The sequence below is a fragment of the Eumetopias jubatus genome, unplaced genomic scaffold, assembly GCF_037043125.1.
Source record: "Eumetopias jubatus isolate StellerSeaLion01/CBP00866 unplaced genomic scaffold, mEumJub1_p1.0 scaffold_17, whole genome shotgun sequence".
NCBI lineage: Eukaryota > Metazoa > Chordata > Mammalia > Carnivora > Otariidae > Eumetopias > Eumetopias jubatus.
In genome coordinates this window covers 3,168,476-3,183,963 of record NW_028274823.1, presented here as the reverse complement: position 1 = coordinate 3,183,963, position 15,488 = coordinate 3,168,476, and the positions used below count along the sequence as shown (strand labels likewise).

The 15,488-nt window shown below is 40.5% G+C and overlaps 1 non-coding gene across 2 annotated transcripts; it reads right to left on the bottom strand.

The window, feature by feature from the left end:
* Nucleotides 1–1,087: 1,087 nt before the first annotated feature.
* Nucleotides 1,088–15,424, bottom strand: LOC114221789 (uncharacterized). 2 transcript variants are annotated; one of them, XR_015767150.1, is made up of 3 exons: nt 15,281–15,424; nt 13,448–13,529; nt 1,088–1,170 (listed from the first exon to the last, which is right to left on the bottom strand). It is a non-coding gene; the product is annotated as an uncharacterized LOC114221789 (transcript). The 2 variants fall into 2 exon arrangements; XR_015767151.1 differs by lacking the exon at nt 1,088–1,170 and adding an exon at nt 9,994–10,041.
* Between the last annotated feature and the right edge of the window lie 64 nt (nt 15,425–15,488).

The following is a 15,488-nucleotide window of genomic DNA, read 5'->3' as shown; positions in this document are numbered from 1 at the left end:
GTAAAACACAGTAGCCTGCGATATGCCCATTCAAAAACTTAGGATGGATCAACTCAAACTTTTGCTGATCAAAAGCAGAGCAATACGTTTCTCTAACCTCTTTAGAGGGCAACCTAAGAAATACTCACATATACAGAGATACACACACATACTTGGTTTCTAAACACACACACACACATGCACACACACACACACACACACACACTCTCTCCTGGTTTCTATGTGGCAATGAAACATAATTCTATTTTATTGCAATATTAAGATTCTAAATCTAAAATAAAAAAACAAGAATTACAGAGGTTATCAAAGACATTAACTTGTTCTTAGAGTAAGTGCACAGTTAATAACAAAGGTGGTATTATGCCGGTGTATACTTTACGATATTCTGCCCAATATTCTCAGGAAACTGAGAATCTGACTCTGGTCATCTTAGACCTCCTTTACTTTGAATTAATGTTGTGAACACTGCATTTCTCCTGAAATCTGTGGTTTCTGTGAAGTTTATGGGAACACCAAAGAAAGCTTAACCAGGGAAAGGAGAAAACAATGTCCATTCCTATTCGGATAATTAACTGAGGTCAGCGCTTCTCTCCAAGATGTCCTCAAATGATCCCTATTAACCGTATCCGGTAGCCTGTTCCCTCCCCTGAACGCTGTGTTAAGAAAAAATTTTAAGTGTATTTTCATTTCTATTTTCAATCTGAAGCTGGAAACAAATCATTTTGCACCCTAGCACAATGCCAAGAAAAGCTTAAATCAATCTGCATCTTTTTATTTACATCCCTCATTCCTTAGAAATGTAATTGCCGTTTTTATTAACTTTGTTTTATGGATCTAATATTTAAGAGCAAGTCTGTCTTTTATGTCACAGCAAGAAGGTGAATGCACTTACAGACTCCCCCGCAATACATCTCAGGCAAGGCTGGGCTGAGCTCCTTCCACCGTTCTGAGGCATCTATTTAACAAATCACAGCCGCAGATGCATCAGGACAGTCATTATTTACACTTTTTATTAAAATATTTAAATGGGTCACAGCTGGTTTGGTGGGAATGGGAACCTACCCCCACACGTGGCAGCCCCCCGCCACTCCAAGACATCAGGGCGCTGAGCTTCGCGGGGGTGCAGCCCCATTCCGGCCCGGCGGCTTCTACTCTCCTGCATGCCCGTTTCTGAAAGACATGAAACTTCACTGGAGACGGCTCCGGGAGCACAGGACACTAATTGGATTTGCTTTCTGCAAACTTCAGCTGCAAACACAGACCCCTGTAGAGCTGAGTGAGTTTATAGGACGTTTGGGGGGTGACTTTAAACACCGTCTTTCAGGAACACGTTCCATCAATTATATTTAACCTCATTATTTCTAGCACTATTTGGGGTTTACTTGGCTTTATGGATTTAAAATAGACATTTGAAACAATTTTGGCCAAAATTCTTATAATAAACTATTGTGACTGGTTTACTGATATTGAAAATATACAAAATCTATCAATTTTGTTCAGGAAACTAGTTACATGCTTCAACACATTTTGCCTAGTTTCAAGTTTCATACTATCTTAATACAATGTAAATAATTCACATGTGAATAATTCTTTGTCTTACTGACACTGAAGAGCAAATTAACTTTACTTATTTTCAGGTTGCATACATGCTCCATAACTGATAACCTCTGGGAAAGTTAGCATTTGGTTTTTGCTTCCCCATGAACTAAAAAAGATAAATTACAAAAGCAATCCTCTAACGCTAAAGAAAAAAAAATTATTCACTATCAAAATCCCAAGACTTTGTGCATTTTGAAGGGTAACAATGTTTTCAGTGACACAAAGTTGAGAAGCTGGAAGACCTTTGCAAAGGGTCGTGAAGTCCATCCCTTGCTCCCTGGGCCAGCCTGTGGGCCCTGCTGCTGGACAGCTCCCGCCAGGTCAGTAAACGGCCCTTACACTGCGGCTCCCTCCGCCTCTCTGGTCTCTTGCAAACCATCGACATGGTTTCTACGAAATTTGTTCCTTATCTATACTATTACTTATTTGTATTTTCTAAACTGACTTTTTTTTTAAATGGATTTATTCAATATAGAAGCCTTATATCATAGGTTAGAGTGCTAGTTTTACTGTTCTCTAATATGCCTTAAAGATTACATGGAAATTTTAGGATTAAACTGGAAAATGCTGAGCTCCGAGTCCCTCAGCCCACTGAGAAGAATTTCTTGGGTGAGTGCTTGACCTCTGGATGGCTGAAGACAAGGCCGGCTACGCAGTCACTGACTTCCTTATGGTTCCCCAGATGAAACTACAAATTCTACATCAAACCACACCCTGGGCATAACATGAAGCCAGAGAATGTGAAATATGAAGAAAAAGGTAAGAGAAAAGCCACCAGGTCCTGGTGTAGGTCCCTCGTGCCCCTAGCTCACACCTGTCTTCACGAGCTCCAGTGGGCCAGGGCAGAGGGAAAGACCGCAAGACAGAGAGGAGCACAGCAGAAGGGTGAGGAAGTCCATACGAACATGAAGACACTATGACGTGCCTGACTGCCTCTGTCAGGGAAGGGACTTCAAGGCCCACACATGCAGTGTAAGAGGACAGACACCATTTAGAGAGGCATTCCAGGGAAGAAAACAGACAAAAGAGGAAGGGAGAAGCACCCTTCGGCAACTGAGTGGTGAAGCTAAAAGAGAAAGAGGGAAAGTGTAGGGTCCTAGGAGTAAAGAGGAGTATCATTAGATTCACCCTGACCTGTCCTCACCAAAGCCGAGCAGCCAGCCAACAGCTGCCACGGCAGCCCCTGCACTTGGCCAAACCAACCGAAGAGGCTGCCACTAGACGCAATCTTTTAAACACTCAGTACCATAAAAACGTCCTCCTGAAAACTACCACGAGTCAAAAGAAAATTGGAATTTATACTCCCAAAAACATAATTAAATATACCACACTGATTTAGAAACATAGAATTAAAAACAGAAAAGGACAAAAATGGAGAAAGCAGGGGAGAGGTGAGCAGACTCAGGAAAGTTATGGAAGGAAAACAAAATTACCTCAGAAATGAGGAATCAATTACAGAACACCCAAGGAGAATCAATTCAAATGAAAACTAACAAAGGGCACTGAGGACAGCCAGGACCACAACCAAGAGGAGGGCAGCGACACTGAGAAAGACAGGAAAGGGGAGGAAAGCAAGTGGTGGGGAGAGAAGACAAAGGAGTGATGTCCATAAATCTGACTTCGTAAAAGAGGAAAACAAAACAGTAAAGCTAACATGTAACTCTGCAAGAAAATTTCCAGAATGGAGAAAGGCCCAAATCTTCAAAGGAAAGGGCTCACTGGGTACCCAGGAAAAATAACCCAGAAGGATCAACTCTGAGATGCATCCTAATGAAACTATGGGATTTCAAAGGTAAGGACAAAGTCCTCAAGGCCCATGGCACCAATCAATAAATACGCAAAGGAAGTAGACTAACAGACTTTCAAAACCAACACACAAGCAAGGCAACAATGGAGCAACATTATAAATTCAATGAAAGTATGAACCAAGAATTTTAAATCCAGCAAGCCATCATTCAATTACCAAGACTACAGAAAAGCAGTTTTTAACATTCATGAATTTGGAGAATATCACACCCAGTCGGCCCTTCTTGAGGATTCTATGTGAGGGTAAACTTTATCTGCCTACTGACGAATGGGAAAATTTCAGCAAAAGGATTTATGAGACACATCAAAAATATTTAGATGTACATATTAGACCAAAATAAAGGTGCAATTAGGCTGGAAGACTGATGTACAAATATTACATACTGTGACAAAACAGAAATAATTCAACTAAATGTGAGATGAAGGAAGAGGTAAAGAGCAAAAACTCTGATTAATGTATAGGTCATTACTGTGTGAGCAACCGGTGTGCATTAAAGAATACAAGGGAAAAAACCAAATCAGACAATAAAGAGTTTAACAAAACGGGTTACTAAGGACATAAAAAAAGGTTTAAATACATAGGTAATAAATAGAAAATACAAATCTATCTAAATCCAAAATCAAAAATATAAAAGCAAAGAATACAGATCTCCTAAAGGAATGGCAAATACAACAAAATATGCATATCATAAAATATTTTGATAGAGTTACAAGCAAATAAATCAGTCATGTCAATAAATATTAATGGACTTAATTTACTTATTTAAAGAAAAAGGTTTTTAATTGGGTTCACAGAACAAGACCCAACTGTATCCTGTACACAAGAGACATACCTAAAATAAAGTCATTCAGAAAGGCCAAAAAGCAAAAGGCTGGAAAAGGTAAATGAAACAAAAAAAGAGAAGTAGACCAAGTAGAATTCACATCACAAACGGTTAAACACAAGAGGATATATTTAATATTAAAAGCCACAGTCTGCAACGAAGACATAATGCTTATGAACATCTACACACCAAGTAATACAACCACCACCTTGGGGCACCGGGGTGGCTCAGTCAGTTAAGCATCTGCCTTTGGCTCAGGTCATGATCTCAGTGTCCTGAGAGGGAGCTCCACGTCGGGCTCTCTGCTCAACGAGAAGTCAGCTTCTCCCTCTCACTCTCTCTCTGTGCTTCCCCCCCCCCAAATAAATAAAATCTTTAAAAGAAAAATAACCAGCCCCTTTACAAAACAAAAGTGACAGGATATGCAAGGAGATGCACATAGGCACGTACTAAAGATGGGAGATCTAGGGCGCCTGGGTGGCTCAGATGGTTAAGCGTCTGCCTTCGGCTCAGGTCATGATCCCAGGGTCCTGGGATCAAGTCCCGCATCGGGCTCCCTGCTCCTTGGGAGCCTGCTTCTCCCTCTGCCTCTCTCTCTCTCTCTCTCTCTGTCTCTCATGAATAAATAAAAATCTTTAAAAAAATAAAAAATAAAAAAAATAAAAATGGGAGATCTAATACACCATCTCCATACAAGGCAGAGCAAGTACACAAGAAATAAGTAGAGAGAGATCTAAGCAACACCATCAACCAAGGTAGAGCTCACAGATATACAGTGAAGTCCATACCCTGATAATAGAGAATACACATTTTCCTAAAGAGTCTATCACACAGGGGCGCCTGGGTGGCTCAGTCAGTTAAGTGTCTGACTTCGGCTCAGGTCATGATCCCAGGGTCCTGGGATCAAGCCCTGCGTTGGGCTCCCTGCTCAGCAGGGAGACTGCTTCTCCCTCTGCCTCTACCCCTCCCCCAGCTTCTTTTCTCTCTCTTGCCTTGCTTTCAAATAAATAAAATCTTTAAGGAAAAAAAAGAATCTATTGCACATTCCCTACAATGGTCATATATTAGGTCACAAAGAAAACATCAACCATTTCCATAATGTAGAAATACTGCAAACAATACTTTCTGATCACAATGTAATAAAAGTATACATTATCAACAAAAACAAAAACAAAAATGTCATTTCCACTTGGATATTTAAAAAACCTATATTGACTTTTAGTGAAAGAGTAAATACAAACTAAAAGTATAGAATTTGGAGGGCAGAGCAAGATGTCGGAGGAGTAGGAGACCTGGATTTCGTCTGGTCTCAGGAATTCAGCTGAATAGGGATCAAACCATTCTGAACACCTACGAACTCAACAGGAGATCGAAGAAAAGAAGAGCAACAACTCTCTGAACAGAGAGGCAACCACTTTCTGGAAGGTAGGACGTGCGGAGAAGTGAATCCGAGGTGATATTCGGGAAGATAGATGGTGGGGGAGGGGGCCTCCGTCGGCCGCTTCTGGCAAGTGCTAGAGCCGCGGAGCACAAAATCGGACCTTTTAGAAGCCGGCTCCGCGGAGGGACGTCGCTCCAGTGGCTAAGCGGGGGGTGGAATCCTCCCAGGACAGTGTGGTCTCAGGACCCTCGGGGTCACAGAAAGACCAGGGGTGCCTGAGTGCGCCAGAGCTCCCAGGGATCGGAGCGGGGAAGCCGGCTGCAGAGACGGAGCCGAGGCGCGGGCTCTCAGCTCGGGGTGGCCATAAACTGTGATCCGCGGCCCAGTCGGGCCACTGCTCCTCCAGCAGGGACCCAACAAACGGCAGATCCGGGGAGACTCCCCTTCCTCCCCCGGGAGGAGCGGCGCGGGAGCGCACCGCAGGGATCTGCTGGGTTTGGAGACTCTACACGGGGTCGGGGGCCAGAGATAGAAACGCTCGGTCACAGGCCGGGTGAGCACGGAGTGCGGCCGGAGACCGGGGACACGGGAGTGACTGCTCTTCTCTGGGGGCGCACTGAGGAGCGGGGCCCCGAGTTCTCAGCTCCTCCGGGTGGAGATTGGGAGCCAGCATTTTCACCCTGGTCCTCCAAAGCTGTACCGAGAGCTTGCAGGGAACAAAAGCTCCTGAGAGCAAACCCTGAGCAGCTTGCTTAGCCCGGACCGACAAGGGCGGGGCAATTCCGCCTCCGGCAAAGACATTTGGGAACCACGGCAACAGGCCCCTCCCCCAGAAGATCAGCACGAACAGCCAGCGAGCCAAGACCGAGTTTACCGATCAAGGAGAACGGGAGAACCCCAGCGCTAGGGGAATACTGCACATAGAATTCACGGCTTTTTTTACCATGATTCATTAGTCTTTCAAAGTTAATTTTTTTAACTGTCTTTTTTTTTTTTGAATTTTTCTTTTTCCCTTTTTCATCAGACATCATATCAATCCCTTTTTAAAAAATTTTTATTTTTCATTTTAGAGTCATATTCTATCCCTTCATAGTAGTTACCATTATTTTGGGCATATATATATAAGTTGTTCTCCTTTTAAAAATTTTGAGATACAGTTTTCTTCTAACAAATCGAAATATACCCTAAATCACTAGTGTATGGCTCTGTCCTAGTCTCCTGCCTGATCACATTCTCTCCCTTTTTTTTTCTTTTTTTTTTAAATCCTCTTCTTCTTTTTTCAAACAACTTATCAATTCCTTTTATAAAATTTTTTATACTTTTCATCTTTACAATCATAGTCCATCCTATCATCATATCAACCCTTATTTTGTACATACACAAGTCTTTCTTTCTTTAAAATTTTGGGAGGCACTTTCTTCTAACAGACCAAAATAGACCCAAAATCTAATGTGTGGCACTGATCTATGCACCAGCCTGATCATATTCGATCATATTCTGGTTTTTTTGTTTTGTTCTGTTTTTGTTTGTTTTTATCTTTTTCTTTGTTTTTCCACTGTTTTTTCTCTTTCTATTTCTTTTTCCCTGGTTTCAGGTCTTTTCTGATTTGTTTAGAGTATATTTGCTGGGGACGTTGTTACCCTGTTAGCATTTTGTTCTCTCATTCATCTATTCTCCTCTGGACAAAATAACAAGACAGAAAACATCACCTCAACAAAAAGAACAAGAGGTAGTACCGTCTGACAGGGACCTACTCAATACGGACATTAGTACAATGTCGGACCTAGAGTTCAGAATCATGATTTTAAAGATACTAGCTTGAAAAAAGCATGGAAGTTATTAGAGAAACCCTTTCTGGGGAAATAAAAGAACTAAAATCTAACCAAGTCGAAATCAAAAAGCTATTAATGAGGTGCAATCAAAAATGGGGGCACTAACTGCTAAGATAAATGAGGCAGAAGAGAGAATCAGCATTATAGAAGACCAAATGATGGAAAACAAAGCAGCTGAGAAAAAGAGAGATAAACAACGACTGGACCACGAGGGCAGAATTCGAGAGATAAGCAATATCATAAGACAAAACAACATTAAAATAATTGGGACCCCAGAAGAAGAAAGAGATACAGGGGCAGAAGGTATACTGGAGCAAATTATAACAGAGAACCTCCCTAATGTGGGGAGGGGAAGAAGGTATATTGGAGGAAATTATAACAGAGAACTTTGCTAATGTGGGGGAGGAAACAGGCATCAAAATCCAGGAGGCACAGAGAACCCCTCTCAAAATCAATAAAAATAGGTCAACACCCCGACATCTAATAATAAAAATTACCAGTCTTAGAGACAAAGAGAAAATTCTGAAAGCAGCTCAGGAGAAGAAATATGTAACCTATAATGGTAGAAACATTAGATTGGCAACAGACTTATCCACAAAGACCTGGCAGGCCAGAAAGGACTGGCATGATATCTTCAGAGCACTAAACGAGAAAAATATGCAGCCAAGAATACTATATCTACAGAGGCTGTCATTGAAAGTAGAAGGAGAGATAAAAAGCTTCCAGGACAAACAAAAACTAAAGGAATTTGCAAACACAAAACCAGCCCTACAAGAAATATTGAAAGGGGTCCTCTGAGCAAAGAGAGAGCCTAAAAGCGGCATAGACCAGAAAGGAACACAGACAATATACAGTAACAGTCACCTTACAGGCAATACAATGGCGCTAAATTCATATCTTGCAATAGTTACCCTGAATGTAAATGGGCTCAATGCCCCAATCAAAAGACACAGGCTATCAGACTGGATTAAAAAACAAGATCTATCCATATGCTGTCTGCAAGAGACTCATTTTAGACCCAAAGAGACCCCCAGATTGAAAGTGAGGGGGTGGAAAACCATTTACCATGCTAATGGACACCAAAAGAAAGCTGGGGTGGCAATCCTTATATCAGACAAATTAGATTTTAAACCAAAGACTGTAATAAGAGATGAGGAAGGACACTATATCCTACTTAAAGGGTCTAGCCAACAAGAAGATTTAACAATTGTAAATATCTATGCCCCTAACGTGGGAGCAGCCAATTATATAAGGCAATTAATAACAAAAGCAAAGAAACACATTGACTACAATACAATAATAGTGGGGGACTTTAACAGCCCCCTAACTGAAATGGACAGATCATCTAAGCAAAAGATCAACAAGGAAATAAAGACTTTAAATGACACACTGGACCAAATGGACTTCACAGATATATTCAGAACATTCCATCCCAAAGCAACAGAATACACATTCTTCTCTAGTGCCCATGGAACATTCTCCAGAATAGATCACATCCTAGGTCACAAATCAGGTCTCAACCGGTACCAAAAGATTGGGATCATTCCCTGCATATTTTCAGACCACAATGCTTTGAAACTAGAACTCAATCACAAGAGGAAAGTCGGAAAGAACTCAAATACATGGAGGCTAAAGAGCATCCTACTAAAGAATGAATGGGTCAAGCAGGAAATTAAAGAAGAATTTAAAAAATTCATGGAAACCAATGAAAATGAAAACACAACTGTTCAAAATCTTTGGGATGCAGAAAGGCAGTCCTAAGAGGAAAGTATATAGCAATACAAGCCTTTCTCAAGAAACAAGAAAGGTCTCAAATACACAACCTAAGCCTACACCTAAAGGAGCTGCAGAAAGAACAGCAAATAAAGCTTAAACCCAGCAGCAGAAGAGAAATAATAAAGATCAGAGCAGAAATCAATGAACTAGAAACCAAAAGAACAGTAGAACAGATCAACGAAACTAGGAGCTGGTTCTTTGAAAGAATTAACAAGATTGATAAACCCCTAGGCCAGACTTATCAAAAAGAAAAATGACCCAAATCAACAAAATCATGAATGAAAGAGGAGAGATCACAACCAACACCAAAGAAATACAAACAATTATAAGAACATATTATGAGCAACTCTATGCCAGCAAACTAGATAACCTGGAAGAAATGGATGCATTCCTAGAGATGTATCAACGACCAAAACTGAACCAGGAAGAAATAGAAAACCTGAACAGACCTATAACCACAAAGGAAATTGAAGCAGTCATCAAAAAATCTCCCAACAAAAGCCCAGGGCCAGATGGCTTCCCAGGGGAATTCTACCAATCATTTAAAGAATTAATACCTATTCTCCTGAAACTGTTCCAAAAAATAGAAATGGAAGGAAAACTTCCAAATTTGTTTTATGAGGCCACCATTACCTTGATCCCAAAACCAGACAAAGACCCCATCAAAAGGAGAATTACAGACCAATATCCTTGATGAACATGGATGCATGAATGCAAATATTCTCACCAAAATTCTAGCCAATAGGATCCAACAGTACAATAAAAGGATTATTCACCATGACCAAGTGGGATTTATCCCTGGGCTGCAAGGTTGGTTCACCATCTGCAAATCAAACAATGTGATACAATACATTAACAAAACAAGAATCATAGGATCCTCTCAATAGATGCAGAAAAAGCATTTGACAAAGTACAGCATCCTTTCTTGATCAAAACTCTTCAGAGTATAGAGAGAGAGGGTACATACCTCAATATCATAAAAGCCATCTATGAAAAACCTACAGTGAATATCATTCTCAATGGGGAAAAACTAAGAGCTTTCCCCCTGAGGTCAGGAACGCAGCAGGGATGTCCACTATCACCACTGCTACTCAACATAGTATTAGAAGTCCTGGCCACAGCAATCAGACAACAAAAAGATATCAAACACATCCAAATCGGCAAAGAAGAAGTCAAACTCTCACTCTCTGTAGATGATATGATACTTTATGTGGAAAACCCAAAAGACTCCACCCCAAAACTGCTAGAACTCATACAGGAATTCAGTCAAGTAGCAGGATATAAAATCAACGCACAGAAATCGGTGGCATTCCTATACACCAACAAGAAGACAGAAGAGAGAGAAATTAAGGAGTCAATCCCATTTACAATTGCACCCATCACCATAAAATACCTAGGAATAAATCTAACCAAAGAGGCAAAGGATGTGTACTCAGAAAACTATAAAATACTCATGAAAGAAATTGAGGAAGACACAAAGAAATGGAAAAACATTCCATGCTCATGGATTGGGAGAACAAACATTGTGAAGATGTCAATGGTACCTAGAGCAATCTACACATTCAATGCAATCCCCATCAAAATACCATCCACTTTTTTCAAAGAAATGGAACAAATAATCCTAAAATTTGTATGGAACCAGAAAAGACCCCGAATAGCCAGAGGAATGTTGAAAAAGAAAAGCAAGGCTGGCGGCATCACAATTCCGGACTTCCAGCTCTATTACAAAGCTGTCATCAACAAGACAGTATGGTACTGGCACAAAAACAGACACATAGATCAATGGAACAGAATAGAGAGCCCAGAAATGGACCCTCAACTCTATGGTCAACTAATCTTTGACAAAGCAGGAAAGAATGTCCAATGGCAAAAAGACAGTCTCTTCAACAAATGGTGTTGGGAAAATTGGACAGCCACATGCAGAAGAATGAAACTGGACCATTTCCTTATACCACACACAAAAATAGACTCCAAATGGTTGAAAGACCTAAATGTGAGACAGGAGTCCATCAAAATCCTAAAGGAGAACACAGGCAGCAACCTCTTCGACCTCAGTCGCAGCAACTTCTTCCTAGACACATCGCCAAAGGCAAGGGAAGCAAGGGCAAAAATGATTATTGGGACTTCATAAAGATAAAAAGTTTTTGCACAGCAAAAGAAACAGTCAACAAAACCAAAACACAACTGACAGAATGGGAGAAGATATTTGTAAATGACATATCAGATAAAGGTCTAGTATCCAAAATCTATAAAGAACTTATCAAACTCAACACCCAAAGAACAAATGATCCAGTCAAGAAATGGGCAGAAGACATGAGCAGACATTTTTCCAAAGAAGACATCCAAATGGCCAACAGACACATGAAAAAGTGCTCAACATCGCTCGGCATCAGGGAAATCCAAATCAAAACCTCCATGAGATACCACCTCACACCCGTCAGAATGGCTAAAATTAACAAGTCAGGAAACGACAGATGTTGGAGGGGATGCTGACAAAGGGGAACCCTCCTACACTGTTGGTAGGAATGGAAGCTGGTGCAACCCCTCCGGAAAACAGTATGGAGGTTCCTCAAAAAGTTGAAAATAGAGCTACCATATGATCCAGCAATTTCACTACTGGGTATTTACCCCAAAGGTACAAATGTAGGGACCCGAAGGGGTACGTGCACCCCGATGTTTATAGCAGCAATGTCCACAATAGACAAAATGTGGAAATAGCCAAAATATCCATTGACAGATGAATGGATAAAGAAGATGTGGTGTATTTATACAGTGGAATATTATGCAGCCATCAAAAGGACTGAGATCTTGCCATTTGCAATGAAGTGGATGGAACTGGAGGGTGTTATGCTGAGTGAAATAAGTCAATCAGAGAAAGACATGTATCATATGAGCTCACTGATATGAGGAATTCTTAATCTCAGGAAACAAACTGAGGGTTGCTGGAGTGGGGGTGGGGTGGGAGGGACCGGGTGGCTGGGTGATAGACTTTGGGGAGGGTACGTGCTATGGTGAGCGCTGTGATTGTGCAAGACTGTTGAATCACAGATCTGTACCTCTGTAACGAATAATGCAATATATGTTAAGAAAAAAAAAAAAGAAGATAGCAGAAGGGGAAGAATGAATGGGGGGAAATTGGAGGGGCAGACGAACCATCGGGGAGACGAACCAATGGACTTTGAGGGGCAAGCTGAGGGTTCTGGAGGGGAGGGGGGTGGGGGGATGGGTTGGCCTGGTGATGGGTATTGGGGAGGGCACATTCTGCGTGGAGCACTGGGTGTTGTGCGCAAACAATGAATCATGGAACACTACATCAAAAACTAATGACGTAATGTATGGTGATTAACATAACAATAAAAAATTTTAAAGTAAAAGTATAGAATTTTTAAGAAATAATTACACAGAAAACACTATGTATCAGAATCCATGGAATGCATTTAAAGCAGTAATCAGAGAAAAATTCATTATGCTAATATTTTTACCAATAAAAATGAAAAAATAAAATTAATCAATCAATAAATATTATCTTATTAGTAACCCAAATGAAAATGCAAGGAAGAAACAATGGAGGGAAACGCTGACTCATAAGGGGAGGTTTTCCATTAAAAACATCAGAGCTAACCAGTAATTCTAAGTCTTATGGTTTTTTGCAGGGGTGGGGGTAGAAATTAACAAAGTAGACCATCTACCAGCTACTTGATCAAGAGAAAAGGGGAGAAAGCACAGACACAGAAAATAAGAGATAACACATGGGAAGTGACCAGTGAAACAAGAAATTTTAAAAATCCTAAGGGGCTCTTTTATAGACCTCCATGCAAACAGACTTGAACATGTCGCTGGCATGGGCAACTCCCCGAGGAAGCTCAGATGGCCATGACCAAGTCTGACTCCACTGCAGTTAGAGAGCCGAACCAGAGGAGAGTCAGAGAAGACAAAGGTTCCTAAGCAGGCACCTCCCCAAGGAGCACCAGGGCAGACAGCTTCACAGGAGGTTCTACCAAATGCTCAAGACCAGAGAGTTCCAATGCTCTACATAAACTGCTAAAGAACACTGATGAGGATGGAAAAGTCCCCAAGTCCTTTTATGAAGAAGTATAATACTGATACACCAGATAAAGAAGAACAAAGAAAGAAAACCACAGGCCAGTATCCCTCACGAATATCAATGCACAAATATTAAATAAAACATTAACAAGCAGAATCTAACACCACAGGAAGAAGCCACATACCATGACCAAGTAGGATTTTTTCCAGAAATGAAAGTTGGGTTCAATATTAGGAAATCCAGTATCATTCTTCATATTAATAAACCTAAGGAAAAGACATATGATCATCTACCCAGATACTGAAAAATCCTTTGACAAAATTTAAAACCCATTTATAAAAATTACAGAAAACAGAAATTGAGAGATATATTCTTAACATGATAAAATATACATACTTTATTCCCAGTGCAAGTATCTTATTTAATGGGAAAAGACTAGCTGCATTTCCACTAAAATCGAGGCAAGGATGCCCAGTCTCCATTTCTGCTTACCACTGCCCTACCCTAGATGTATTACATTACCCTATGTAATTACAAAAGATAAGTCAAGCAGAGGCATAAGAATGGGTAAGGAAGTAAAACTATCACTATTTGCAGATATCATAATACATATCTCGAAACCCCCAGAGAATCAATGATAAAACTAACCCAAACAATTAAATAATCAATTGAAGAGTAGGACACAAAGTTAACATACAAAAATTGCCTTGACATATAATAATAAGGTGTTAGAGAAAACCCCATTTTAGATCATTGCAACCAGGAAGAGTAAATGTTTAGGAATAAGTTTAATAGTAATTGCACTCAACCTATATACACAAGGATAATGTAAAACATTCTTGCAAGACAACGAAAGCAGAAATGAACAAATGAAAAAGCATCTATTATTGGTTAGGATGACTTAACATTAGAAAGATGACAGTTGCCCCTAAGTTAATTTATAAAGTCAATGTAATGTCAGTAAAAATACTAATAGACCACAGTGTAGACTTGCACAAGTTGACACTAAAGGTCACGTGGAAAAACAAACATGCAAGAATAGCCAAGAAAGCCCTGGGGAGAAAAATCAGCATCTATGGGATGCCTTTAAAGCAGTAATCAGAGAAAAATTCATTAGACTAATATTTTTATCAATAAAGATGAAAAAACAAAATTAAAACCACTGGACATAAAACCATACTATAAAGACTCTATGTAAGAAGGGTGGTGCTGGTAACAGACAAATAGACAAATGGGACTGAATAAAAAGTCCAGAAATAAGCCTGAATATATATGGAAATTTGCCATCACAAGTCACTGGGATAAAGATGGACCTTTTCACACATGGTGCTGGGACAACTGGGTAGCCATCTGGAAAAAGATGAAATCAGATGTGTCTTTTGTATCATATATAAGAATAAACCTCAAATGGATTAAGGATCTAAAAATGTGAGAAAATGAAACTATAGAATTCCTAGAAGAAAACATGGGTGAGCCATTGGTATAGGGAGATTTTCTCCCTATGACTCCACACCCAGAAGTAATGAAACAAAAATTGATGAATTTGACTACATAAAAATAAAAATGTCTGCAGGGTAAAACGAAACAAAACAAAATGGTACCCTAGACAAAACAGAAGATAACTGACAAACTGGAGGAAAATCTCTGCAGCACATACCACAGGAAAAGGGCCACTCCCCTTAATATATGAAACTCTCCTAGAAAATGAGGGACAAAGGACCAAACACACAAAAGAAAAATGGGAAAAAGCCATGTACAGATAATTAACAAAGAAATTTACAAGTTCAAGCTCACTCACACTTAGAGAAGAGCAAACAAAAAGACCCCACAGGGCACTTGGCATCTGTCAGACTGGCAAAATGCTGAGGTGTGATGCAGACTCTGTTGGAGAGGCTGTAGGGAAAAAGGCATCTCCTGGGCTGCAAATTCTGCAGGAAACTTGGTGATACCTAACAAAAGCTATAGAGACTTTTTAACCCAGAAATTATACCTGCAGGAACCTGTTGGGTAGGCATACCTACAACAACATGTGAAAAGAGGCTGCACAAAGGTTACTCCCTGTAGCACTGGTTAAGCTGGAAGATACTGGAAACCACCTAAACAGGCACAGGCTGGTGAGCAGCTGGAGAAGCGCGGCACATCTCAGCAACACAGCTCCAGGCAGCTGTAAAAAACAGGGGAAGACCTGTGTGCATGGGCTCGCAGCGATTCCCAGGACGTACAGT